General features: G+C 38.3%; 1 protein-coding gene across 1 annotated transcript in view; it reads left to right on the top strand.

Annotated features, from left to right (window-relative positions):
* The window catches only part of LOC122796665 (cadherin-10-like), a 2,154,436-nt gene that overhangs the window by 642,081 nt on the left and 1,485,131 nt on the right, over nt 1-27,224 (top strand). The window lies entirely within an intron of this gene.

Genomic DNA, 27,224 nt, shown 5'->3' with positions numbered 1-27,224 from the left:
TCAACAAACTGCTACTTTACTATTGTTCTTGTTTGCTACAGATGCTAAATACTGCCAGACTCCAGCAGTGGGGGTTTCACCCAGGACAAAGTCAGATGACAAAAAGTTATGTAATTCTGCAAGCTATCCCAGCAATAATTTTTGAGATATTAATTTGAGACCGCTCTTAAAGAGATTGTGCATTCTGTATTCTGTCTTGGACCTGACAAGATCCATTCATCAAACATCTGCCTTGCTCTAATCAAGAATGTTACTAGGGAATAGTGTAATTCTCTTAGATATAGTCAGGAATATAGCAAAGCTTAGTTTAGATATCTTTATTTATTTGAAACTGTTCTGCAATGTTGTTTAAAATATTTCCCGTGATTGTAAACGCTGATGTCATTGTGAATATAAACTATTTTCTTGTTCTTTTATTATTTATTATTAAACATATTTAAACCTTTCATTGTGGCTGATCTGTCTGGAGATATTTAAGTTTTTAGAGTACTTGCATATTTAATTGGTGACACTGTGTGAATCACTCCTATAGACTTGCTCTTGGTCAAACTACCATTTTTATTAATATTAATATTACATTGTAAGACTGGACACCCCTTGTTAAGGGACTTAAAGTAGCTGATATGGAGTTGGCTGGTGGCAGTAAAAACTACCTTATAGTCTGGGCAAAAGGAGGCATAGCTAGTAAACCTGTGCCAGCCTTTCCCGTGTGCGTTTGTGTGTGTGTGTGTGTGTGTGTGTGTGTGTGTGTGTGTGTGCGTGCGTGCGTGTGTGTGTGTGTGTGTGTGTGTGTGTGTGTGTGTGTGTGTGTGTGTGTGTGTGTGTGTGTGTGTAAATAAAACCTCAAAGTGTGAGTGAGTTTCAGCTACTTGGGCAGGGACACAGAGCACTGGTTGGACAGAGTGTGTTGGAGGTCTTGGCTTGGCCACTCAGCTGAGATCTCAACTCTATAGCTGTACCAGTGGGGAGTCTTATTGGGGTTGTGGAGAAAGAGAGAGAAACCTGCCTCAGACCACTGCGGTGTTTGTGTGCTCTTAAGAGAAACTGCACTTGATGCTGAGAGCTGCATCTGAAAATACTGGGTGTGTACTTGTCATTCTCCCAATGTATGTCCCCCACTGGTGCCAGCTGTGAGGACTGAGGCTCCTTGATTACTGTTCCAGTGGTGGGACATTACAGTTCCCATTCTGTACATTATATAAATGGAGTAAAAGAAAGTAGACAGAAGTACATAGTGGTAAAGCTTAAGATATGAAAGATGGAAAGGAAGTATAATTATTTCAGGGAAAAAACTCCTTTTGTAATATATTAAATAAATGGTCTGTAGGTATCAGAACAAGCACTAAAGATTGCCCAATAATATTGTTGGTCAAGTTAGAAATTAAATGATACACCATTAGTGCATAACGTCTATGTTTAACAGCATGGCCACTTATATAAACAATGTTAATAATTCAGAATCTCACATTCAACTGACTATGAAAATGTAATGCATTTTGGACTCTATACAGTTTAAAAAGAGCAACACCATATTTTCTGTGAATTCTTATGGCTATCTTGTATGTGCAAAATATATAGAAAAAACTTTAGCAGCTTTGTTCTACTTATCACCACTTCACTTAGCATTAAGATAAAAATCTCATTTTTTGAAATTATTATAAATCACAACCAATGCAACATAAAATAAATACTCTGCACTGTCATTGTGTGCCAGGGAATGTTGAGGCATAGGTAAAGTATATAAATGGAAGAGGCTACACACAGCTATACACAGCAGTTTCCCATAGGTCTTTCCCTTCCCTTCCCTGCTACCTGTGCGCAAACACCCCACCATCCCAAATCATAGCTATCAGCCAGTTCTTGTTCAATGATGTTCATCATGATCAACACCTATTACAACCCATTAGGGTGTACAGTAAAGTTCCTGTGGTTCTTCATCTTCATTGCCATAGACTACATTATGCCCTGACACTACAAGCCAATACAGTGGACAATTCCAGCAATTCCATCAAGCATCTTGTCTTCTCCAGTGTAGAATATAATCCATGATTCTCCACAGATTCTCAGAAACTTAAGCTACGTTTTTCTTTTCCCAACACCTAACTCCACAGTGCTACAGTGCTGTCTCATGGTTTCCACTGCTACAATGCAAGTTACGACGACTGTACCCAGTGCATTCCCAAACCTGTGTGAATACAGTATTATATGATGCACAATATGGCTGATCCATACTCTGCTATCCATAACCAGGATGTGACAATGCATACGTCATTTTATTCTCTATTATCTTTGTCATAGCCCATAGCTTTAGAGCTGAAGCTTCTTCTTTGGTGTTGCTGCAGTGTATTGTAGCTACCTCTGTCTCAGTTGTGGTACTTGTGATGCATGTTTCTCTTCTGATTCTCCACCCTGTCCTTCTACTGCTGGAACAACAGGCATGAAAAGTCCTGCAAGAAGGTTCATCTGACAGTCCATCTTTCTGAGCAATACCAAGCTTTCAGAATGGCTAACATAGCAAAAGTCTTGCTGCAGATGTCAGAATTGTATTGTAGTCCCCTGCTGACATGTCTGGACAAAGGTAGCATCCTTTGAGTGGTACAAACATGCAATCTGCTATATTTTGAATTTCTTCATATGTGCTGCATTTATACACTATTTTCAGCATGGTCTGGGTATTTCTCATCTGTATCATTAACCAGAGATCTAGGTCATGTCTTGCATTGCCTGCAATAAACTTCATGTTTTATGTGATCTGCTTCCTCCTTGAATAGTTCCTTTGTGTATGGAACTCTCATGCTAGCATAAATGCAGACCTGTCAGTGAAATGACCTTATAGAAAGGCTCATTGCAGGAATCCTTGTTATAGGCAAGACTCGATGCACAGCAGTAGGTATGCATTAGGTATCCTAAAGAAGTATAGCAACTGCCTTATTCTCACAGATAATAAACTCTTACTAAACACAAGTCTCTGTGAAATGTTAAAGGATTTTAGGGCTATGGAGGTCTCTTTCTCACAGAAATAAAACAGACTCTGAGTATAGCATTGGTACATTACATGGTATACATCCAACCCTGACACAATATAACTTCATATGCTGATACTTTAAAGAAATCCAAAGACTCCCAGAAAAGTGAGGATAAAGAAATCCAAAGACTCCCAGACAAGTGAGGATCAATTCTCTGCAAAAATAAAAGTTTACATTACATTTCATAACATATTACCTTTAATAAAGAGTCACTCTGAGACATAACAAACAAAAGAAGTTTTAATGACTGGTCTATATTGAGATATAAAGATTTCCCTTTCACTAGGCTAAACAAAGACCAATTGACAGTGAGTTGTGTTGCAAGTGCCAGGGTCTCAGATGGCTCATAGACCATTAGGAACATTGTATGACACAGATATAATTATGATATGGTACTTGTGCAAGTGGAGGTGAATGACTTGGGGCAAAAGCACTAAGGGACATGTAGATATATGGATTCCCTTCATTTACTTGATAAATACGATTGTCAAAATCCATGTGGTTGAGATCATATGGTTGATAATTTAGTTGATCAAACTGTAGTGACTGAAGTTACAGTACGATGGGGATCAGGGAATTTGCCCTTTTTCCACTGTAGTGCAATCCTGATGTTGCTATATGTAAATTTTTGCCTTGGAACTAGACAAACTTTCAACTTAATCACTCAAGCAATTAATTTCTTAGCCTGGCACTTTCTCAAAACTTATAGCAAGCACTTATAAACCCTAGCACTAGACCCTCCTGTACTGTACAGAAGGACAAGGCTCTCTATTCGACCTTACCAGCCATCCAGTAAAACAGTTCACTGTACCTATTCAGGCATGTCCAAAGGGCAGTTTCAGGTGTACTCTCCAGTCCAACTGGTGAATCTGGGCATTTTGAGGCAATGTTACAACTGCCTCATGTACACAGACAACCCCCTCCTCCTGCCACCAAACACTAATACATGCGAGAGATGTAGTTATACAGCCAAACTAGAGGCTAAGCTCTCTCAACCCAGTACTGGATCAGACAATCAAGAGGAGAAGGGAAATACTTGCATTACAACACCAGTCTTACACAGACCCATTAAACCAGCACCGGAAAAAAACACACATAAATACATGAAAACATACGCGGAGGCTCTAAATAAAAATCTGCAAAACCAATAGAGAACTCCAAAGCAAACATCCAAGCAACCTCTACCCCCTCAACAGAAACCATGAAACACATACTTCACAAAACCAGTGTGCCATGCAATCACAGCCCTTAAGGCAAAATAACATACCCAACATACTAGTAATAGGTGACTCTATAGTCAGGCACACTGACATCCCACTCACTAGGCTGAATAAGGAGAAGGATACTGTTAGCTGCCTGTCAGGTGCCAGGATCCACCACATAACACAAGCACTCAGGTCACTCTGTCATTGTCCATGTTGGTGTGAATGACCTAAGCTGTACCTGCCTGGACTACATGAAGAGAGACATGGAAGAGCTCTCTGATCACCTAGCCCAGGTCGGTATAAACCTGACCCTGCGCAGCATCTTGCCCTCACCAAAAATGATATCACGGTATAAAGAAAAAATGCTCAATTTTAACAATTGGCTAAGCTTCTGGTGTCATTCAAAGGGGATCCAGTGTCTTTCTGCCTGGGATGACATGCTCGACAAGCCATGCTGCTTCACTAGAGATGGCTTGCACCTGTCACCCTTAGGCTTTTGAATACTGGCCAAGGCTTTTGCCACCCCCATAGTGCCTTTTTTAGGCAAGGCTCAAAAGACACCCCACCACCGTAAATATCACAAGTAACAAAAAACTGAGGGTAATGCTACTCAGTGCCAGAAGTCTAAACCTCAAAATGCATGCACTCGAGGCACTCCTCAGTATGGAGATAATCAATATATGTGCAGTAACAGAAACATGGTTTAAGGCTCCAGAGAGCACTCCAGCATTTCCAGGCTACAACTCATACCATATATTTCAGCCACAGACCCCAAACCGAAATACAAAAGGTGGGGGCGTATCCATATTGATCAAGGATACCCACACCTCCAGGTTAGTGGCGCAGCACGATGCTTCAGAGAGATCATCCATGTGCAACTAACAATGGGCACAACTGTAATTCAAATTGTAGCTTGCTACAGATCACCCACCATGTCCCAGGACCCCCATTCCGCATTTGTGGAAACACTGGGAAACAAAGGTCCTACCAAACACCCTAATATTGGGTGATTTCAATTACCCAAACATTAACTGGGAGAACTACTCAAGTATTAACTCCCTTGCCCAACTTTTCCTAGAATTTATAAACTCAAATGCCCTGGTTCAACTGGTCAACACTCCCACCAGAGGTGACAACATATTGGACCTGGTCATCACCAACATGGGCGACCGGTGTTTCACACCAGAGGTCAACCACTCGCTGGTTAGATCTGACCATAAACAAATCACTTTGGATATCCATATTCCACTCCCACCCCCAAACAAGAAAACCACAGTGAAAAACTTGTCAAAAGCAAACTGCACATTACTTAAGACCAAGATGGAAAGTTTCAAAGCCCCCATGCTGAAGGATAACATTGTCCAAGCTGCAAAATCCTATACTAATACATTCTACAGGCAGCTACAAAAATGCATGGATCATGCCATCCCAAGAAAAACCAAGACTCACTCCTCCAAGAAAAGGAAACCAGTCTGGTGGACTCCTGCCATAAACAAGCTATACAATAGAAGGAGGAAACTAGTACAGAAAAGAGTAAAATCCCAAGAAGGGAATACATCCCTGATCAGTAACAGCAAGAAACTACGATCCCTCATAAAATCATCCAAGGTGAGCTTTGAAAGAAAAATTGACAAAGACTCCAAAGATAACCACAAGGCATTCTTTAGCTATGTCAAGAATCTAAGTGGCAATGCTCATATCTGCTCGGAGTTAGTGCAGAATGGCAAAAAATACACTGAACCGACTGATATCGCCAACATCCTGGCAGACAGGATCAGCACAAACTTCACCCCCCCTCTCACCCCCAAAAGGGCCCATAACCATACCAGAAGAATGTAGAGTGCCTGAAATCACAGACAGTAAGGTTAAAACAGCCCTCTCCAAAGCCAAAAACACCACATCAATGGGACCGGATGGTGTCCCAGGCTGTGTCCTACCCAAGCGCAAAGACGAATTAACCCCTAACATAAACACACTGTTCAAACTCAGCCACTCCACAGGCTACATACCCATAGAGTGGTGCACAGCAATGGTTATTCTGCTCCACAAAGGTGGAGCCACAACAGACCCCAGGAACTATCACCCCATAAGCCTGACTAGCTTGGTCTGCAAGGCTATGGAGCGCATCATCATGGAACTCATTAACAGAGATATTGGGAATCTCCAAACACTGGAGTTTGGCTTTGGCTTTGTTAAGGGCAGATCATGCCTCCTAAACCTGGTGGATTTCTTTGAGACATTTACCAAGGCTATAGACGAGGGAAAGGTGGTACACACAGCCTACCTAGACCTTGCTAAGGTCTTCAACACCATTCCCCATTCTGGTATTATAGACAGGTTCACCAGCCTGAACATAAACCCCTTCCTCACAAGATGGGTTGCCAACTGGCTCACGGACAGAACCCACATGGTGAGAGTTGCGGGAGCTAGGTCTGACTCTAAACTGGTTACAAGTGGCGTTCCCCAGTGCTCAGTCCTAGGACCCCTCCTGTTCGGCATATACTTCTCAGAGGTACATGCAAGCACAGGAGGACTATGGCTGACCAAGTTTGCAGACGACTGCAAACTAGGGGCTATAATTTACTTTCCGGCTGACACAGACATCCTCCAAAAGCATCTCACTGAGATGGATACCTGGTGTCAAAATCATGGCCTCAAGCTAAATGACAAAAAGTGCATAGTCATCCCCTTTGAAAAAAAACAAAGTACCCACAAACTACCACAAAAGTGGTAGTCCCCTAAATATGGAAGATGTAATAAGGGATCTGGGTACCCAAGTAGATAGTAATCTCACCTTTGATAATCACATTGCCAAAGTGGTTAGAAAATCCTTCTATGTGGCCCACTTAATCACAAAAGGGTTCGCATCCAGATCAAAAGAGGTCATTGTGCCCCTCTACTCATCACTCATCAGACCCATCATAGAGTACAATGCCCCATTTGGGATGTACCTTACAAGGCACCTGCAACAGCTGGTAAGACCACGAAGTACCTCACCAAGAGGATCACTGGCCTCAAACAGATGCCCTATGTAGCTCAACTGAAGAAACTCCAGTTGTACTCGGTTGCATACCCTCTACTCAGAGGTGATCTCTGCCTGACATAGAAGGCCATGGCCACCCCAGAATTTATGGACATGCTCCACCTAAAGAAAATCTTATCCCCTCGAGCCATACACTCTAGGGATCTAAACCTCACCACAACAATGAATAGGACGTGGGGGACAGATGGATTCCTGTCCCAGAGACTTCCCATGCTTTGGAACAAGATCCCAATCTACATTAGGCAGAGCTCCTTGCTAACACTCTTCAAAAGAAACCTTGATGGGTGGATGGGAAACAAAAAGTTTACCTTGGGGATCACTTCAGTGGCTCTGCTGGACAGAGGCACAGGGAACTAATCTCAGGGGGCAGGTGTATAAATGCCTTTGGGCAGATAGCCTAGTAACAACCTATGAACCTAATAGCGGGGGATGCGAAGGGGCACATCTCACCCACATGTGGGGTGCAGGGGGGGTGCTACAATGTCGACCATATGATCTCGGCCATATGGTTTTCCACAATCTGCTTAATCAGTGAAATGAAATGGATGTTTAAGTTCTCTTTGCTGGACTCAAATACAGGTAAGACTGTTATACTCAGCAGAATATTCCCTTCACCATGAGTGATGCTGGGGTAAAAAGAAACAATGACTGGCTTCAACAATTGCCTAAATAATTGGTTTCATTCTTGTGGGATCCAGCATGTGTCAGCATGGAAGAAATTGCTTGACAGTCCCACTTGCTTTAAAAGGGATAGCTTGTTTAAAGGCTTCTACATACTGGCTAAAGAACTTGCTGACCCATAATGCCTTTTTGTAAGCACCATTCAACCATGTCAGTATCAAAATAGGATCAAAATAAGGTGGGTCTGCTCCATTACAAAAGTGTAAACTATAAGCTGCCTGACGTTGAAGAACCCCTGTATTTGGAAGGCATACCTATATGTGTAATAACTGAAACATGGTTTAAATGCTAAGAAAGCACTTCCTCCATACTTGTGATTAGCACTATCACTTCAAATTCAGTGGTGATTGTGGTGTCAGAGACAATAACACCTGCAGAGCAATTTCCAGAGACCAACAAATATAACTTGTTGAACATCAACTCACACTAAACAAAAATTAGCTATCAGTTTATCATCTGTTGCAGATCACCTTTCCATGACCATTCATGTGAGGCTCCTAAATGTCATGGTTGAAATGCCCATAAATCAGAATACCGTCATTACTTGAAGCTTTAGCTATACATCAATTGAATGGAGTACCTACAACTCCAACATAGGATATGCACAGAAGTTTTTTGATGTAATAACTAAATACTCAGTGGAACATATTGTTACTATCCTAACCAGAAGACAAAATATTCTTCATGTTGTTCTTGGAAATGTAGTGTCATCATGCTTAAACTAGTCTCAATTCCAGTATAACAGACTACTCAAAAAACAGAAAAAGTGTTAATGTTGGTCCATATTTAGATATACAGATTCCTGTTTCAGTAGGCTAAACAAAGACAAATTGACAGTAAATTGTCTTTCAGGTGTCAGGATCTTCGATGTCTCGTGGGCTCTAAGGACCATTGTGAGACTCAAATATAACTATGATATGGTAGTTGTGCACATGCACTAGGATTGTCGATCTATTGGCCTGCAGTGCTCTTTAACAGAACCAGGCAACCTTGGAATGAGTGCTATTTTCAGTGGTGCTGCGGTAGCGTTGTCGCCTCACAGTAAGACGCTGTTCCAGTTTGATTCTCAGCTAGAGCGTCTTCTGCGTGGAGACATGCGTGAATGGGCATACCTTCGTTGAAGGTTGTGCATCAGGCCTGGCAAGCCGGTACGTAAAAATCAACTGCCAATCATTAGCAGACCGGAGTTCCGCTGTGGTGACCCCTAACCGGGAAAAGCCAAAAGACACAAACAAACAAACAAAAACTTCTACTTTCTCTGGATCCCCACCAAGCCAAGTTCGATCTATTGGCCTGCACTGCTCTTTAACAGAACCAGGCAACCTTGGAATGAGTGCTGTTTTCAAAATATACAAAAACTTCTCCTTTTAATTCTACTTTCTCTGGATCCCCACAAGCCAAGTTCGATCTATTGGCCTGCAGTGCTCTTTAACAGAACCAGGCAACCTTGGAATAAGTGCTATTTTCAAAATATACAAAAAGTATGTTTTATCCTCCAGACAAACTTTAATTGCTAGTCCTTGTTTAATTTCTATTTTTAAGTAAAGCACTCCATCACAGATGGTAGTTAGCTCCTCCCTAAACTGTACTTCCTAAAAGCAGTCTCCCTTTGCAAGCTGTTTCAACTATTTGTAAGCCCTGCTGTTTTTCTAGTATTACTGAACCCTTTCTCCTATAACTTGTGGTCTTTTTAAATCCCAAATACTCCTGGTTACAAGTGTTTATTTTATTTCAAAGAAAGGTATGCAATACAAGTACGTTCAAAGTACTTACTGATTTTCTTATTTTAGAATATTTGCTGCCCCCTCCCCCCATTCTGTACTTCTAACTGCAATCTGTCTTTAGATGCTGTACTATTTGTATGCTCTGCTGTTTCTCTACTTCTACTAAACCTTTTCTCTTATAAATTCTTGTCTTCCTAATTTCCACATAACTCCTTGGTAAAATTGGCTTATTTTATTTCAATAAGACAGGTATGCAAAACAAGCAAGTCAGAGTAACTACTGCCTTTTCTTATTGTTTCTGTAGACTTGCATATCTGTCAAATCAGGGCCAGCCCTTTTCATCATACTATTGCTATACACCACTTTTTTGGTCTATTCTGATCCTCCCCCTCCCCACAAGAACAATTGCAGCCTAATCAGGGCCAGCCCTTTTCATCATACTATTGCTATACACCACTTTTCTGGTCTATTCTGATCCTCCCCCTCCCCACAAGAACAATTGCAGCCTAATCAGGGCCAGCCCTTTTCATCATACTATTGCTATACACCACTTTTCTGGTCTATTCTGATCCTCCCCCTCCCCACAAGAACAATTGCAGCCTAATCAGGACCAGCCCTTTTCATCATACTATTGCTATACACCACTTTTCTGGTCTATTCTGATCCTCCCCCTCCCCACAAGAACAATTGCAGCCTAATCAGGACCAGCCCTTTTCATCATACTATTGCTATACACCACTTTTCTGGTCTATTCTGATCCTCCCCCTCTCCACAAGAACAATTGCAGCCTAATCAGGACCAGCCCTTTTCATCATACTATTGCTATACACCACTTTTCTGGTCTATTCTGATCCTCCCCCTCCCCACAAGAACAATTGCAGCCTAATCAGGACCAGCCCTTTTCATCATACTATTGCTATACACCACTTTTCTGGTCTATTCTGATCCTCCCCCTCTCCACAAGAACAATTGCAGCCTAATCAGGACCAGCCCTTTTCATCATACTATTGCTATACACCACTTTTCTGGTCTATTCTGATCCTCCCCCTCTCCACAAGAACAATTGCAGCCTAATCAGGACCAGCCCTTTTCATCATACTATTGCTATACACCACTTTTTTGGTCTATTCTGATCCTCCCCCTCCCCACAAGAACAATTGCAGCCTAATCAGGGCCAGCCCTTTTCATCATACTATTGCTATACACCACTTTTCTGGTCTATTCTGATCCTCCCCCTCCCCACAAGAACAATTGCAGCCTAATCAGGACCAGCCCTTTTCATCATACTATTGCTATACACCACTTTTCTGGTCTATTCTGATCCTCCCCCTCCCCACAAGAACAATTGCAGCCTAATCAGGACCAGCCCTTTTCATCATACTATTGCTATACACCACTTTTCTGGTCTATTCTGATCCTCCCCCTCTCCACAAGAACAATTGCAGCCTAATCAGGACCAGCCCTTTTCATTATAACCTATAAACCTACTGATGGTCTTCCTTCATCTGTTGCCCGCTACGCTCCCCTCCCTTCCCCCAATTTCCACACACCCCCAATGGTCCTACCTTTATTACAAACAGTAACCCCTCCCACCCTTCAACCTATAAAATCACCACACCTATACTTCCTCCTACAACTTCTCACTACTATCCCTCCTACTCAGCTAATATGTACAAGCACACCATACCTATAGTCACTGCATGTACACTCCTTGCATACATCACATCTTACCAAACCTCCACCATTCCTGCACTCAAGCACTACCACTGTACCACCACACACACCACCACTCATATCCCACCTCTACTCTACTACTCTCTCATCAGGTCAACAACCTTCCCAATACACCCTCTATATAGTCTACAGACCACAATACCTAAACTAAAGCCAACCCCTCAACCTAACATAACCCTACCACCATACCTATTGTCCACAGAACACAATCAAAAAACTTCCCTTATAAGCAAGCATATACAGAAATTGATAAAACTAATAATTTCACCCATATCCAACCTAGCTCTCAGTGGAGACATCCATCCTAATCCTGGTCCCTCTATCTCCAACCCCTCCCCTCATAATCAGACTACAAACCACATCTCCCAAATCACAGCCAATAGAAAGCCAACCAACCTCCTTCTGGTAAGCCTAAATATTAGAAGTATATGCAACAAGGTGAATGAATTCCATGCCACCATAGACTTCTACTCCCCTGATGTAGTGATCATTACAGAAACATGGTTAAAACCACACATTACTAATGAGAAAATCCTCCCTGCTGGTTACAGTATACTAAGAGTAGACCGACTAAACTAAAAAGGAGGTGATATAGCTATAATATTTAAGCAGCATCTAGACATCCAGATCTTAAAGTTAGCAGTTCCCCAAATAGGTAAGGAAGAAATAATATATGCCAACCTTAAAATAAATCAAAATAAAACCCTAAACATAATAGGTTGCTACTTCCCACCTGGCCGCAACATCCCTCCATTTGAAAACCTCCTCAGCTGGACTACCCACCACCTACCCCAAGTAACTTTAATTCTAGGAGACTTCAACACTGACTGGCAATCCTGCTCTAGCAACCACCCAACCCATCATGTAAATCTTCATGGCTTCACCCAACTAGTCCAGTCACCTACTAGGATAAATAACTCCAACAAACACACTACCCTTGATTGTTTACTAGTCAATAAGAGCCCCCAGTCATATATAGCAGGCTGCTTATCTGACAGCCTCAGTGATCACTTCCCAACCTTCTTACTAAGAAAACACCTTTATAAAGCAAAACCCATCATCTACCATCAAATACGCAAAAAAAATAACTTCAACCCTCTCTCATTCAGCTCATCCTTAAAAGATTGTAACTGGCAACCTCTAAAATACCTCAAACTAGATGATGCAATTGACTACTTTAATAAAACATTCCTAAGCATCATTAATTACCATGCCCCCATAGGAAGTTCCTGAACTAGAGTGCAACAATCCCCATGGCTACAAAAAAAACGAAGTCTGAAATGAAAAACAGGGATAAAACATGGGACAACTGGCGCAAAACCAAAACCCCCTCTACTAGGCAAAAATTCCTAACTACGCAATAGAACCAAAAAGCTTATAAAACAGGACAAAATCCAGTACTACCAGTCTGCCCTTACCTCCTCCCAACATAACCCCAAACAATTCTGGTCCTCAATAAACTCCATCCTCCACCCAGGTAAAGTAAGTACACCCACTCCTAACTTAACTCACTCCCCCGAAAATATTGCTACCTCTTTCAACAATCACTTCACACAAACCGTACTATCACTAGCTAGACAACACAACCCCCCCCCCCATAAACCTACACCATCAACTAGAACTAACAATCTCCCAACTAGCTTCTCTTTCTCTCCTGTTCCTACCTTCAAAATAAAGCAACTACTAACTTAACTTAAAACCACCAGATTAGCAGCAGATAACCTCCCAGGTGAATATATTCAACTTGCAGCTGACACTCTAGCCTACCCCATATCACTCTTGATTAACAGATCTCTGTCAGAAAGTAATGTTCCTACACTATGGAAAGTCTCACACATAATTCCCCTACACAAAGGAGGCCCCTGTACAGATCTAACCAATTGCCACCCCATAGCTATTCTCTCACCACTCTCCACAATACTAGAGAGATGCATTCATTCTCAAGTCTCAGATCACCTCCTTGCTAACAACCTCCTCTCCAACACACAACACAGTTTATAACCTAACCATAGCACCACCACTGCCTTACTCTCTTTCTCTAACACTATCCTACAAAATAAAAATGCAGGTTATCTCTCCTCAGCTACCTTCCTAGACCTCTCTAAAGCTTTCGACATAGTCCCACACAAACAACTCGTCTCTCTTCTCGATAACCTATCCTTCTCTCAACCAGTCATCAACTGGTTTCAGAGTTACCTATCTGACCGCCAACAAGCAGTTGTTTGGCAGGACAACCTATCCCCCCAACTACCAGTCTCCATAGGAGTTCCCCAAGGGGACATCCTGGGACCCCTACTCTTCTCTATTTTCACCAATAATCTAGCCTCAGCCACAACACATGGCACACTCGTACAATACGCAGATGACTGAACCATCATCTGCACAGCCCACTCCCTCCCAGAACTGCATAAAGTCACACAGGAAGCATTTTCTTCTATTGAAACTTGGTTATACAATGCCCAACTAATGCTCAACCCAAACAAAACAAAATTACTAATCTTCCAACCCAGCAAGCTTACCCTAGACAGCTCTTACTTTAACATCACAGCAAAAGACAACACCACCATCCATCCTACAGAACACACCAAATTACTAGGAGTAGAAATAGACAATAAACTGAACTTTGACATTCACATTTCCATGACCATTAAAAAAGTGCACAAAAAACTAGGAGCATTGTATAGAAATCAGCAACTACTTACCAAAGCAGCTAAAATTTCAGTAGCAAATTCTCATCTTTCTCTTCCCTACTCTATGCCTCTCCAGTGTTTACTAACCTTAGATAATGTGATCTAAATAAGCTCGAAACCTGCTACAACAAAATAGCTAAATTCACCACAGGGGCTTCCTACCGTACTCACCACTGTCTCTCACTAACAGAACTGGGCTGGCTAGAGCTCCCCCACCTCCTTCAATGGTACCAACTCACACTTGCCCATAAACTAATAAACCAACAAATAAAAGTCCCATCCCTCCAGAATCTACTCCAACCCTGCATAACCATAAGACCACTAAGCTCCAGTCACAAAAACCTCCTACAGGTCACAAGAGCCATTAACTCTGCTGGAGAAGCTTTATTCTCCTGCACTATAGCCAAAATCTGGAACTCCCTCCCATCCTTGATTACCTCTGTAACTTCTTGCACCCACTTTAAATCCTTACTAAAATCACACTTCAAAACTTGCCAGATATGCCCTTGCAACCCCCCCTCTAATACCATCCACTCCCCCCCCCACCCACTACCTCTCTCAGCCCCTATCAACAACCTACTCTTAGCAAGCCTGGCTACTAATGTCCCCAGCTACCTACCACATAATACTAACTTCTTGTAGCAACAACTGCTAATGGCTGTTATGTACCTCAAAAACAGTTTGTATCAATTGTTCACTGATGAATCTCAACTACATTTTAACCATGTTTAGTATGTCACCATATTTTAAAATTATACTATGCTCTACAGCTGTTTTACATCTGTTTTCTTCTTGTCTTGCGTCCTTAACTGGACTAATGTGTATATTTAAATGCTATGTTTTTTTTAACTGTATAATGCAAATAATACTTAATGTGTAGCTTTTCTCCCCAGGCCTCTGCTGAAAACAGACCTGTGTCCAGTCGGACTCTCCCGGTTAACAAATGTAAATAAATAAATAAATAAAAATGGGTATGCAAAGTGACACAACATGCCCATTTTACACACCTCTGAATCGACTGACATATGGGGTATTGTCATCGGTATACACTCTGAGGCTTATGTCCATGGAGTTCTCCATTTTAATGTCATTACACACTCATTAGAATGTGCTATATACTAATATATACTGTATATTTTGTCATTTGCAACATGATAATCTTTTTCTTTGTACACCATCATCGATTCCTGCAATGCAGTCAAAAAATGACAATCAGAGCTGTAAAAAATTAAACACAGTAGCCACTATATGAAATACCTTGAAGAAAAATTGAACCCAAGGAAGGACATTTTTTTGCAATTATTCTACTTCATCTAGCCAGAGATCTTGACTGCATCTGAACAACAATCCAAGGCATCCACTTAATTATATTTTATGCTTGCATTGCACTTTGTGAACTGTATTTAACTAAACTGCTGCTTCATTTTTACTGTTTTTGCTGTTGTGACTGTTATTCTGCACTTTGAGTTTTGAAATGCTTCTGCCTTGTATAGCATAGGCTAGATTCAGACATGCTGTCTCTAGACTATTTGGCATCACTTGACTACTAAAACCAGCCATCCTACATTAAGAAACCCCTCCTGCACTCCTGTGACATGAGGGTGTAACCCAGGATCGATCTGAGTTGAGGATTACTGGAAAAAGGCTCAGTTTTAGGCTTGTCTATTGGTTAGCTTGCATTAATAGTGTTTAACTTTGCTTGTATTTAAGCCCCATGTTTATGAGTAGCTGTGCACCATGCAATGGGGTTTAGTGCTGCCATGTATAGATGCGAATGCCTAGGAAGACAGTTTTCCCTTGATATTTGCTAGTAAACCCTCTCAAACTATGCTGGCACTCTATGAGCAACTCAGTTGTGCACTGAGAACCATTGCCACTGTTTTTAACCCTAGCCTACTTCAGAATACACCCCTTAAATAATCCTAGTGCAAAACCTGGTATAACTAGCCCACTGTCCAGTAGTAATTATGTTATAATTCTGACACAATGAACAGTCAGTTTCCCACCATTTCTCCAGCCAGCCTTGATTGACATAGGCTTCTTGAGGCAGTGTAGTAATTGCTTCATGTTACTGACAACCACTTATTTCCAAAAGAAACAAACGCAATATGTGATAGATGTATATACACTATGAATATGGAATAAATTCTCTCACGTAAAATCAAGCCAGACATCAAATAGGCAGTCACTATGCCGACTTCACCTCTTGCACATAACAAACACACAACACATTAATTCACGTGTGAAGTTATTCACTAGAAACCTACCAGAAGATGAGAGACCTCCCAAGTGCAAACCTATTGCACACACTGCAGATCCAATAGACTCTACTACACATAATAACACACATACCAGTGTCTCAACTGTGTTCTCTCTCAATTTTTTTTTTTATTTTTCAAATGCATTTGAATGAATTCCATAGCATTTATACATAACATCTTAAATAACTATGTACACTATTTATATTAGCTTGACACTATAACAGATCTTAATGTATACAGTTACTTTATAAGTATGTTCAATCCATTATCAGAGTGTCTGATCAATTATTGTATAGTGCCAATCAACAATAAGACTTTTCCTCAAGGGTTGTTGCTAAATGGCTTTGGATAAATTTTTAGTTTTAATTTTAATTTACAATAATGCTGTGGTCTTCAGTAGGCTGTAGAAGTATTCCAAAGTTGATATTGTGTTTGTATTCCATCTTCTTGTTATACACTTCCTTGAAATTGCAAGTATAATCCATACTAGATACATGTTTGACCTATTCAAATGAGGACTTTCTTTCACATTTAATAATACAAGAGCTTCAGTTAAATAAAATGATTCATTAAAGCTTGTAGAAAGTTATTAATACCATTCCAAAATGGCTTAATTTTAACACAAAGAAAATGTGGCTCCAATCTGCATTGTGTACTTGTTCACATCTCCAACATATTCCTTTTATGGAAGAACAAATTTTACTGATTCTGTCTGGGGTTAAGAATGCTCTGTGTAAGCATTTACAATTAAAAATGTTCCAGTTTTGTGTAAAGGATGTGTATTTTATTGATAATACAATATTTGTTTTAATATCTTCAGTTAACTGTATTAAGGGTTCTTTGTTATATATTTCCAATATGAGGTTTTGGGTGTTGTTTTATAGTTTATCAATATTTTGTAACATTTTGAAATACTGTTTCCCATATCAAAGTCATTATTTATGATTTCATATATGTATTTCGTAAATTTGGGTATTTCTTTAAATGAAAATTATTAATTATTCCACTTAAATCTTGCAAACATGACAGGATACTCTGTAATGTTAGCCAAACCTGTTGTGGAATTTTGTATGTTGTTTTTATTTCTTGCATATCTAAAACTTTTAGTTCTTTGATATATTTGAGCCAACAAATAAATCATTTCTGTTCCCAGGAATTAATAATTTCTCTATATATTTTATGTGGAAAGTTCTTTGTGACTATAAATGGTGTAGATCAAACCAGATTTTTAAATCTATATTTGCATTAATAATTTTTCTGAATGAGTCAATTTTAATAATTACAGTAAAAGAAAAAGCCGCTGTCAGAAGAAGCTTGTACATAGCGAAAGTGCTTATCTTTTGGAAAATAAAGTTTTATCTGGTTACACAGATGCTTTGAGATATCTGGACTGCCTAATTTTTTATATTTGCTTCACTCCTGTCCCTTCTTTTTTGTTGTATTTTAATAATTAATCATACAAGTTTTAGTGGGTTTAGTTATATTATATTGCATACTAATACATAATATGTGCCATGGCAAATTGTTTTTATCTATTTGAATTTTTTTTTTTTTTTGTAAATCAAATTCATTTATTGATATTACAATTAGTAATTCTTTCCAATTTGGAGAGTAATTTGGACTTATCCAATCTGAGATTGTTTTAGATATTGATGCTTTTAAATATATTTCTATATCAGGAAAGTTTAATCCTCCATGTTTCCATGGTCTGACATGATGTATTAAAGCTATTTTGTTTCTTTTGGGAAACCATAAAAATGTTATTACGCATGAATTTATTTCTTTAAGTATATTCCTTTCTGGTAAAAGTTGTATTGTCAAGGCTATATATATATATAAGATATTGGGCAGTAAAACCATTTTTATTAACTGTAGTCTATTTTCAAATGTTAACATTATTCTGTTCCATTTTTCCACACAGAATTTAATTGTATTGATATTATTGTAGTATTTTGAGACTAATTAATTATTATCCTTGCATAACTCAATTCCTAGATATTTTAAGGTAGATTCTTGTTTCCCTATGATGTGATCCCCCTAGCTTTATAATTCTGAATAAATGGTTCCAATTTATGGAATCAAAGGCTTTCTCTGTATCTAAGCCAATTATGAGTGTTTCTTTCTTTTCTTTATTAACATAATCTATGAGAGAAATTATCCTTTTAATATTGTCATGTGTGTGTCTATGATATATAAATCCAGTTTGATCATTTATTGTTTTGGATAGTGGTATTTTCATTCTGTTAATTAATATTGTCATAAATATGTTATAGTCATTATTTAGTATATGAGGTTTGGGGATTGTTTTTCTTTAAGATTGGTGTGATTAAGGAATATCTCCAAGAGGGTGGTTTTAAAGCTTGTGATTGAATTTCTAATAGAAGTTTATTGAAGAGGGATAGTATCTTTGAAGGAAAAAAGTTTATATATTTCCATAATTATGCCATCTATACCTAGAGCTTTATTTTTACCCTCTTTTATTGTATCTGTAATTTCTTTGTAGGATAAGGGTGTTTGCAGATCTAGTTTTAATTTTTCTGGTATTTTTTTTTATATTAGAACATTTTTTTATCTAGATTTAATTGATCGATATGAATATTTTCATTCTGGAAATGTTCCATATAGTGATTTCTATAGGCATCAAGAATGTCAGCTATATCCGAGTCATTTTCCCTTTCTTTTCATGGAAGATACTTTTAATGTTATTAGCTTTTTATTGTATTTTAATTCCTGTGGATAAATTATGTAGATATTTGGGAGATGTGGCCAAGGTATTAATTTTTAGTTTTTCTAAAGCTATACTAGGTTTTATGTGTTAGAAGTTCATTGTATTTTTCGTTTAATACTTCTACTTTCTTTTTCATCTCCAAATAATTTTGATTTTTTTCAGCTTTTACTGATGAAAGTTTGGATTGTAGATCTAATAATTCAGAATCCCATTCTCTGATTTTTTTTTTACACCAAGTTAGGGTTTTACCATATATGTAAGCTTTTAATGAGTCCCATCTCATTTATCTCTGTGGTGTAATTAATATCTAAGAAGAACTGTAATTCAGATAATAACCAGGGTTTGAACTCTTTAATATTAGTTATATATGCTGGAGTTCTGGAGTTAAAGATCAATGATTTGTACCCATTTTGAAGTTTTAGTGTCAATCAATCATGGTATGAAAAGGGGCAGGAAGTGATTGAGAAATTAATGATTTGAGAGTGTAAGTCATGGGCAGCAAATATTTTATCTATTCTAGTTTGTGTATCAAATCTGTGATCTTGATAGGAAAACAACAAAGATTTATCTTCTTTACATTTGACAGTATGTACAAGTTGAAATGATTCTACCCACTTGTTTAAAGCTTTTGATACAGCAGATGTACGTAGCGGTCTTATATTTGCAGTTTCAGAAATATCAAATATACAGTTAAAATCTCCTCCTGGTATTAAGTTGCCTTTATAATTATTGGAAATGAAATCCAAGTGTTTTTTAACAGTTCCCGTTCCAATGACTGGGAACCCGTATAGATTGGCTAGGGTCCATATTCTGTTATTATATTTAACTATTACTAATGTCATAAGGCCTTCTTTATCTTCATACTTATAAATGATTTCTGGGTTAATCACATTTGTTTTCCATAAAATTGTTACCTCTTTTATCGTTGTCTTATAAGTGGATTGCACCAATATTATATATTCCTTAGGATTCCATTTGTAATTGTCATTTGTTTTGAAATTAGTTTCTTGAAGTAAGACAATTTGTGCTTTGTTCAGTTTTAAATATTTCAGTAAATTTAATCTCTTTCTAGTATTTTTTAAGCCATTCGTATTTAAAGATAATAAAGTTAAATCCATCTTAGGTTATTTCGACTATGTAATTTTTGTTTTATTCTAACTATTGTTTTATTGTTTTATTCTAACTATTAAACATTTACCTCTGATAACTATAAAGTATCTGTTTGAGCTTTTAAAGGAAATTATCAGTTTTATACTTTGAGTGTTTACCAATAAAATAATGTTTTGGTCAGGCATACTCAAAATGTTTTTTGTGAAATAAAAATTTAAATTAATAAATGTTAACAAACCTAAGATCCACACTAGCCGTGGAATGAAAATCATTCCTAATCTGATGGATAAACCTAAGTCCATCAGATTATCACTCTTACCTTGACAATCCAGAACATGTGAGCTCCATAAATTGAATTATCATTTGGAGAATATTTGTAATAGGAATAAGCAATATTTATATTATTTTGAACATATATAGTACTATTGTAGATTAGACAGAATTGTACTACAATATAAATGTCTACTTATTGTATAAGTGATTAATATTTACATGAAAGGTAGATGATAAGCAATTCAGTCATAGTAAAGTAGGATGTATCATATATAAAACCTCAATAAAAGATTAAAGCACACAGTTATTTAACATATTCAACCTTACTGATGAAATCTTTCAAAACGTATTACTTAATATAAATAGATGGCAATAATATTTATACCTAATGTTTATAATACAATGTATTTTACTGGATATATCAGAAGTTATATTTCATTGTTTGCCAGCATTTAATTAATCACTCTGTTTGTTGCTAACTTACTTAAAACATCAAGTTTGTTTTAAGTGAACTTTGGTGAAAGTTAGTGCATTTTAATTATCAGTACATCCATCTTCCCCCCATTTCCTACACATAAGGATTTTCATATCTATCATTTCTTATTATAAAATGAGTGAAATTATAAGTTAAAAACAACAAATTCACTTATTGTGTTTAATGATTACAAGTTCCCTTTCCAGATTCATAAAGTGCCATGTTTTGGCATATACACTGAAAGTTTTTAGATTTAAATGTCAACATTCTATTTTGTATAATCAGCAACGGTTAAACTGAGTTATTACTGTCAATTTAATACTATTTGTTCAGAATGTGATTATTACTTTCTGTGACATTCCTAGTTCAGGCTTCTATTGTTTCCCTTGAACAACTTTCTCAGTTTGATGTCATGTATAAAACATTAGTTACCTTGATAACAGCTTAAGTATTATGCATGGTCAAGATGGGTTACAAAACCACATTTCAAGTTAAAGCAGTTATATGACATTTACTTATATGAGAAAATCATCATGCTTTCTCTTGATGTTCAATATAGTGTACGTTGTTTGTGACAAGTTAAAACAGTAGTGCTATTTTACACAAGCCCATGTTATTAAAATGAGTGTCTATTGTCAATTTAATACTATTTGTTCAGAATATGATGGTTACATTCTGTAATACTTCAAGTTCAGGCTTCTAATGTTTCTCTTGAACAACTTTGTCAGTTTGATATCATGTATAAACATTAGTTACCTTGGTAACCGCTTAAGTATTATATATGGTCAAGATGGGTTACAAAAACTACAATTCAAGTTAAAGCAATGACATGACTTGTTATGCATATTTACTTATATAAGAAAATCATCATGCTTTCCCTTGATGTTCAATGTAGTGTATGGTATTTATGACAAGTTAAGACAGTAGTTATTATACACAAGCCCATGTTATTAAATCCTGTCTTTAATATCTAAATTCAGCAGACTGCTTTATCTTGTATGACAGTTATATTGTTTATGTCTAGATTTACTAAAATCATGCATTACATAACTATTGTGTGTGTATTTTTTTTTTTTTGGCTGTTCCTTAGTTATTTGAGAGACCACAAGCTGTAATGCTTATTCTTATTATTAGTTCCTTCTAAACATGTTTATACAGTCCATAGACTTTAAATTATGAGACCCTTATAGTTTATTTATTATAAGTATATTTTATTTATTTATTATTTATTTTATTTTACATTTGTTGACCAGGATAGTCTGACTAGATTCATGGTCATTTTCAGCTGAGGCCTGGGGAGAGAAACTCCAAGATAAGCAGTTAAGATTACAGATACAATATATAAAGTGGTTACATACTTAACAAGTTATACAAATTTCAATGTAAGAGATAATCCCGGGCGTAAGTCTGGATTAAGTAACACAACTAACATAAATTATAGTTATAACTCATAGTAGAGGAGAGTTAGTCTGGTTTGATACATTGACATAGCCAGTTAAGTGTCAAATATTGTTTGAGTCTTGTCTTAAATTGACTCAGGGTGGTAAGTAAAGTAATATCAGCTGGGAGTGAGTGCCAGGATCTACCTGCAGAGTTGGCAAAGAGAGAGTCACCAGCTGAGTTATTAGTTTGGGTAGTCTGAACTAGCTGTCTGTTAGAAGATCAAAGAGGTCTAGGATTGTTATAAGGGGTGATAATATTTTTTAATGCAGGAGTATTGTCCGGATTCTAAAGGAGTTTCTGTGCCATAATCAATTGGTTATACTGGATCAAGCTGGGCAGTTCTAGCCACCCAAGCTGGTTTAGATTGATACTGTGGTGTGTCCTACAAGGCAGACCAGTGGCAAATCTGGCAATGTGGTTGTAGCAGATAGAGAGTTTGTTGAGGACATACTTGTTTAAGTTAGAGAGTAAAGGGGATGCGTACAGAAGAGTTGAAAGTAGGTGAGAACGTGCTATGGTAATTCTAGCAGGTGGGTTTAAGAAGGCTTTTATCCTGTGAAGTGACCCTAGTTTTTATTGATGGTTTTGATGGTTGAATTTAAGACTGTTATCTATGATACCACCTAGTAGTTTTGTAGAGGTGTCCAATGAGATTTTAGTGCCATTATTGGATTTTATGGTAAAGGTAAATGCAGTAGACTTATGAGTTGGTGAGAAAAGTAACAGTTTTTTTTTAGGATTTAAGATCAGTCGATGACCAGAAAGCCAGTTTTCTATTATGTTGAAGGTGTTCTGGGTATCTGACCATAGTTCTGTATGAGATGTGGCCGAGGAGATCAGGGTGGAGTCGTCAGCGTATTGGATACAGCTGACATTTGGGATAACACTATAGAGGTCATTGATGAAAATGGAGAACAGAAGGGGCCCTAGTATAGAACCCTCGGGTACACCAAGTGAGTGGGGTAGGAGGTTAGTTTGTTTTGCCAAATGACAGCCTGCTAGACAGAATGTTTTCAGGGTGCGGATTAGAAGTTGGTGATCAACCATATCAAATGGCTTGGAGAGATCCAAGAAGAGGGCAGATGATGTTATTATTGTTGCAATTATGGTTTATGGTGTTGGGGAAGGCTAGGAGGGCTAAAGTAGTACTGTGGTGAGGTCAGAAGCCGTGCTTGGAGTCTGCCATAAGGTTATTCTGAATTAGGTGGTGCAGTAGCTGTTCATGAATACATTTTTCCATATTTTTTGCAAGCGGAGATAATATAGCTATTGGCCTATAATTAGATAGTTCAGTAGAGCTACCTCCTTTGTGAAGTGGGATTACATAGGATATTTTCCAGATGGTGGGGATTTTGGCTTCTACTATGGTTTGATTGATTAGTATAGAAATGGGGTAAGCAATGGCATCAGCTGCTTTTTGTAGATACTTGGCAGGGAGTAGATCAGCAGAGAGAGTAGTTGGTTTTAATTTTTTGAGCAAGGTACGGATAAGTGAAGTGGCAACTTGTTGGAATCTGAATGAGAGTTGATTACTAGGAGTGGTGTCCTCAGGGCCAGGGGACCCTGGAGATAGTTGGCTAGTTAGGGCTTGGATTGTCTCCATAAAGAATTGGTTAAAACTGTCTGAGACTTCCTTAGGTGGTTTATCAATGGTGGCTGCAGGGGTTAGGGTGGAAGTTTGTCCAGGATGTAATAGTTCATTTAAACCTGCCCAAAACTTCTGAGGGTTGTTTTGATGTATTTGCTGTAGATTATAGTGGTAGTTTTTTTGTCTTGTAAAATGGATTTTTTAGTCTCATTCCTTGATTGCCTATATTTAATGTGATCTTGGGGGTCTTTTGTAGTATGCCATAATGCCCATGCTTTGTTTCTAAGGGTGATTTTTAGTTTGGACACTTTGGAAAGTCATGGTGCAGTTTTTGCCTTTATTCTTATTGAGCGAACAGGTGCATGAGAGTCAAGGATCTCAAGAAATTTGTTGTTGAAGTATACAACTGCTTCCTCTAAAGGAAGGTGTTTTAGAATTGACCATTTACATGAGTTTAGTTCCTGTTGGAAATTGACAAGATTAAAGTTCTTTTTGTTTCTTACCATTCGGAGTATGGGTTGGTGGGGGTTGATGGCTTTATGCTTAATTATATAGGTAAGAAAGTGATCACTTAAGTCATCAGGGTGGGTCCCAGAGGTGTACAGTTGGGGGTGACTATTGATAAGTATCAAATCAAGTATGCTTTCTTTATGGTTAGGTTTTCCTATCCTGGTTAACAGGTTAACATGGGTGGTTAGGGATTCTGAGGAACAGGTGTTCCAGTCTATGTTAAAATCCCCGAATAGTAAGGTTTCTTGGGGGTAGTTGCATGATAGCCAGTGAAGGGTAGCTTCGAGTGTAGATATATTATTTCCCGGGGGAATGTACATACAGATGATATTAATACATTTATTTTTATTAAGTTGCAATTTGGTGGCAAGAATCTCTGAGTTATGAATTTGAGGTGGTTATATAGCTTCAATGGTGATGTTTAAGACAGATTTATAGAGAACAGCTACCCCAGCCCCTTCCTACAAGCATGATCCAGCCTGAGTATGTTATACCTGGTGGGGGTGGGGGGTAACACTCCAATATCTGTGGTGTCAGGTTTTAACCTGGTTTCAGATAAACAGATTATCTCAGGGGATTGGACAGCCAGGAGTGCATGTAGTTCATGTACCTTGTTTATACTTCTAATATTGAGGTGACAGGCCAGGAGAGAGTTAGGTGGCCTATTATTTGTTGGTTTATAACCTGGATTACAAGTAGAGGGGGTAATCTTATCTGGAGTGGATGGGCCGGGGTTTGGGTGGATATCACCACCAAGTGTGAGGTTAGGTTTAAACCTAGTGATAAATTTCATGAATTTATTTATAAGTTTATGCTAGTGTTAAGATCTGGAGCTAATGTTTCTGGGATTGGTATGTTGATAGAGTGAACAGGTTGTGGGGCTGGTCAAAGTGCTGCAAGATTGGTAAGTGGTGCAAGGCCTTGCAGTTGTGGTGATAGTATGACCTTTTGGGTACTGAAATCCAGTGAGAAACTGGTTTTCATACAATGTAAGGAGGTATGGGGCAAGCAAAATGGTAGTAAAGAGGAGTATATCATTATGTGTGATGGAGCATGTGAGTTGAGGGAACCGTATTACTTGGGCGGTGCAACACCAGAAGCTAAAGTGGTAGAATTTGAGGTAATGCAGCAGGGGTGGGAGAAATTATGAGAGACGTAAGCTGATAGATTCTAGTAACAGGGGGTGTGGCTTTATGACCATAAATCTAGTGGTACTGGGGCAGGTGGGAATTGGGGGCAGGGTGAGGTGCAGAACGAGCCCGAGTGCAGTGCATGCATTATAAAGACTACAAATAAAACTGTGCAAACAGCTACTGCATGCAGGAAAATATGTCTTGAATCAACTACTAGTATATGCTGATACTGAGCTAATTGGATAACACATTAGTTAGAAGGGACTTCAGCTGACAGGTATGCAGTCACAGATAAAAATATAGTGAGCTGCACTCTGTCCTGGATCTGTAATGTGATTCTGTGCACCACTTACACCACAATTATATAGATATAATTAGACAGCAGTATGAGCTGTCTACGCACAACACATATACAGGAATACTATTAGTTTACAAGGTGCAACTATGCAAATAGCACATACTAATATACTAAACAACTTGGTGAAGACAAACACATGCTGGCATGCCATAGTAAGCTCCAGTAATAAAGCATAAATCATATTAGATCTCTGTGAAACACAATTCAACATAAATAAGCATTTCCATCCTCCTATATTTCCATCCTTACATGTACATATATCAGTACTTCAAGCATGGGCAACCATGCCCATCCAGTTTTGCCAGAATACTATTCAGTAGTTCATGTTGTGTGTTTCCAGGCTGTTCTTAAAATATCCAAACCAATATTTGTCCTGTTCCATTTTACAAGCCTGTTCCATGCAGTGGCCACTCAGCCAGTGAACCACTCAACACACCTTCCATTCTCACAGATATTTCCATAAAGGAAATCTGATGACTCTGTAGCAGTTCCCGGCAATCCCAATCACCCCTACAATCATTTATCCCCATATGCCCAACACGTTCGAGCAAGCTCACTTCCCAGACCACTGCAAAGGGTACTGCAGAAGACTAAGTGCTCTTAGTCTTTCACAGTAACTCAGACTTCCACTCACATGTAAGTCTTAATGTGTTTGGACCAAAATACATTTTAAATGTAAAATTGCACTTATTATTTTTATTTATCAAGAATCAACTTAATGAGCTAAACAAAGTGTTGGGAGACCGTCAATATGTGTACATGTGGTTTAAAACAGCCCCTTTATTTTATCTATCTATCTATCTATCTATATATATATATATATATATATATATAAAACATATATATATATATATATATATATATATATATATATATATTTTGTTAAACCAAAAACTTCATTGCCGATAATCATTTCTGAGGCTCCTCAGAGCCATTAAGCATTATCGTCACTCTGTCTCCCTTACCATAGCAACCTGGGAGTGTCTGTTTCTGTTAGCGTATCTGTGTACTGTTTACCAGAGGCTCATGATGCACCTGAAGCAAAGCTTCACTTTACTGCAACTTCAAGCCTAAATTCCCTCCCTTTCAGCGAGGCAGCAGCCAGGAAAAGAACGGAGAGCAAACAGATAAAAAAAAAAAAAAAACCTCCCAACAAGCCACCACAACAAGAGATAACACAGTCTTCCAGCCGTCCCACCTCTCACTCAGCAGATGTATAAACAAGCTATTTTCTGCCAAAAT

Source organism: Protopterus annectens, chromosome 3.part0 (assembly GCF_019279795.1).
Source record: "Protopterus annectens isolate FY-2018-M chromosome 3.part0, PAN1.0, whole genome shotgun sequence".
Taxonomy (NCBI): Eukaryota; Metazoa; Chordata; order Ceratodontiformes; family Protopteridae; genus Protopterus; species Protopterus annectens.
The sequence above is the reverse complement of the archived record's forward strand: the minus strand, read 5'-3'. Positions and strand labels throughout refer to the sequence as shown.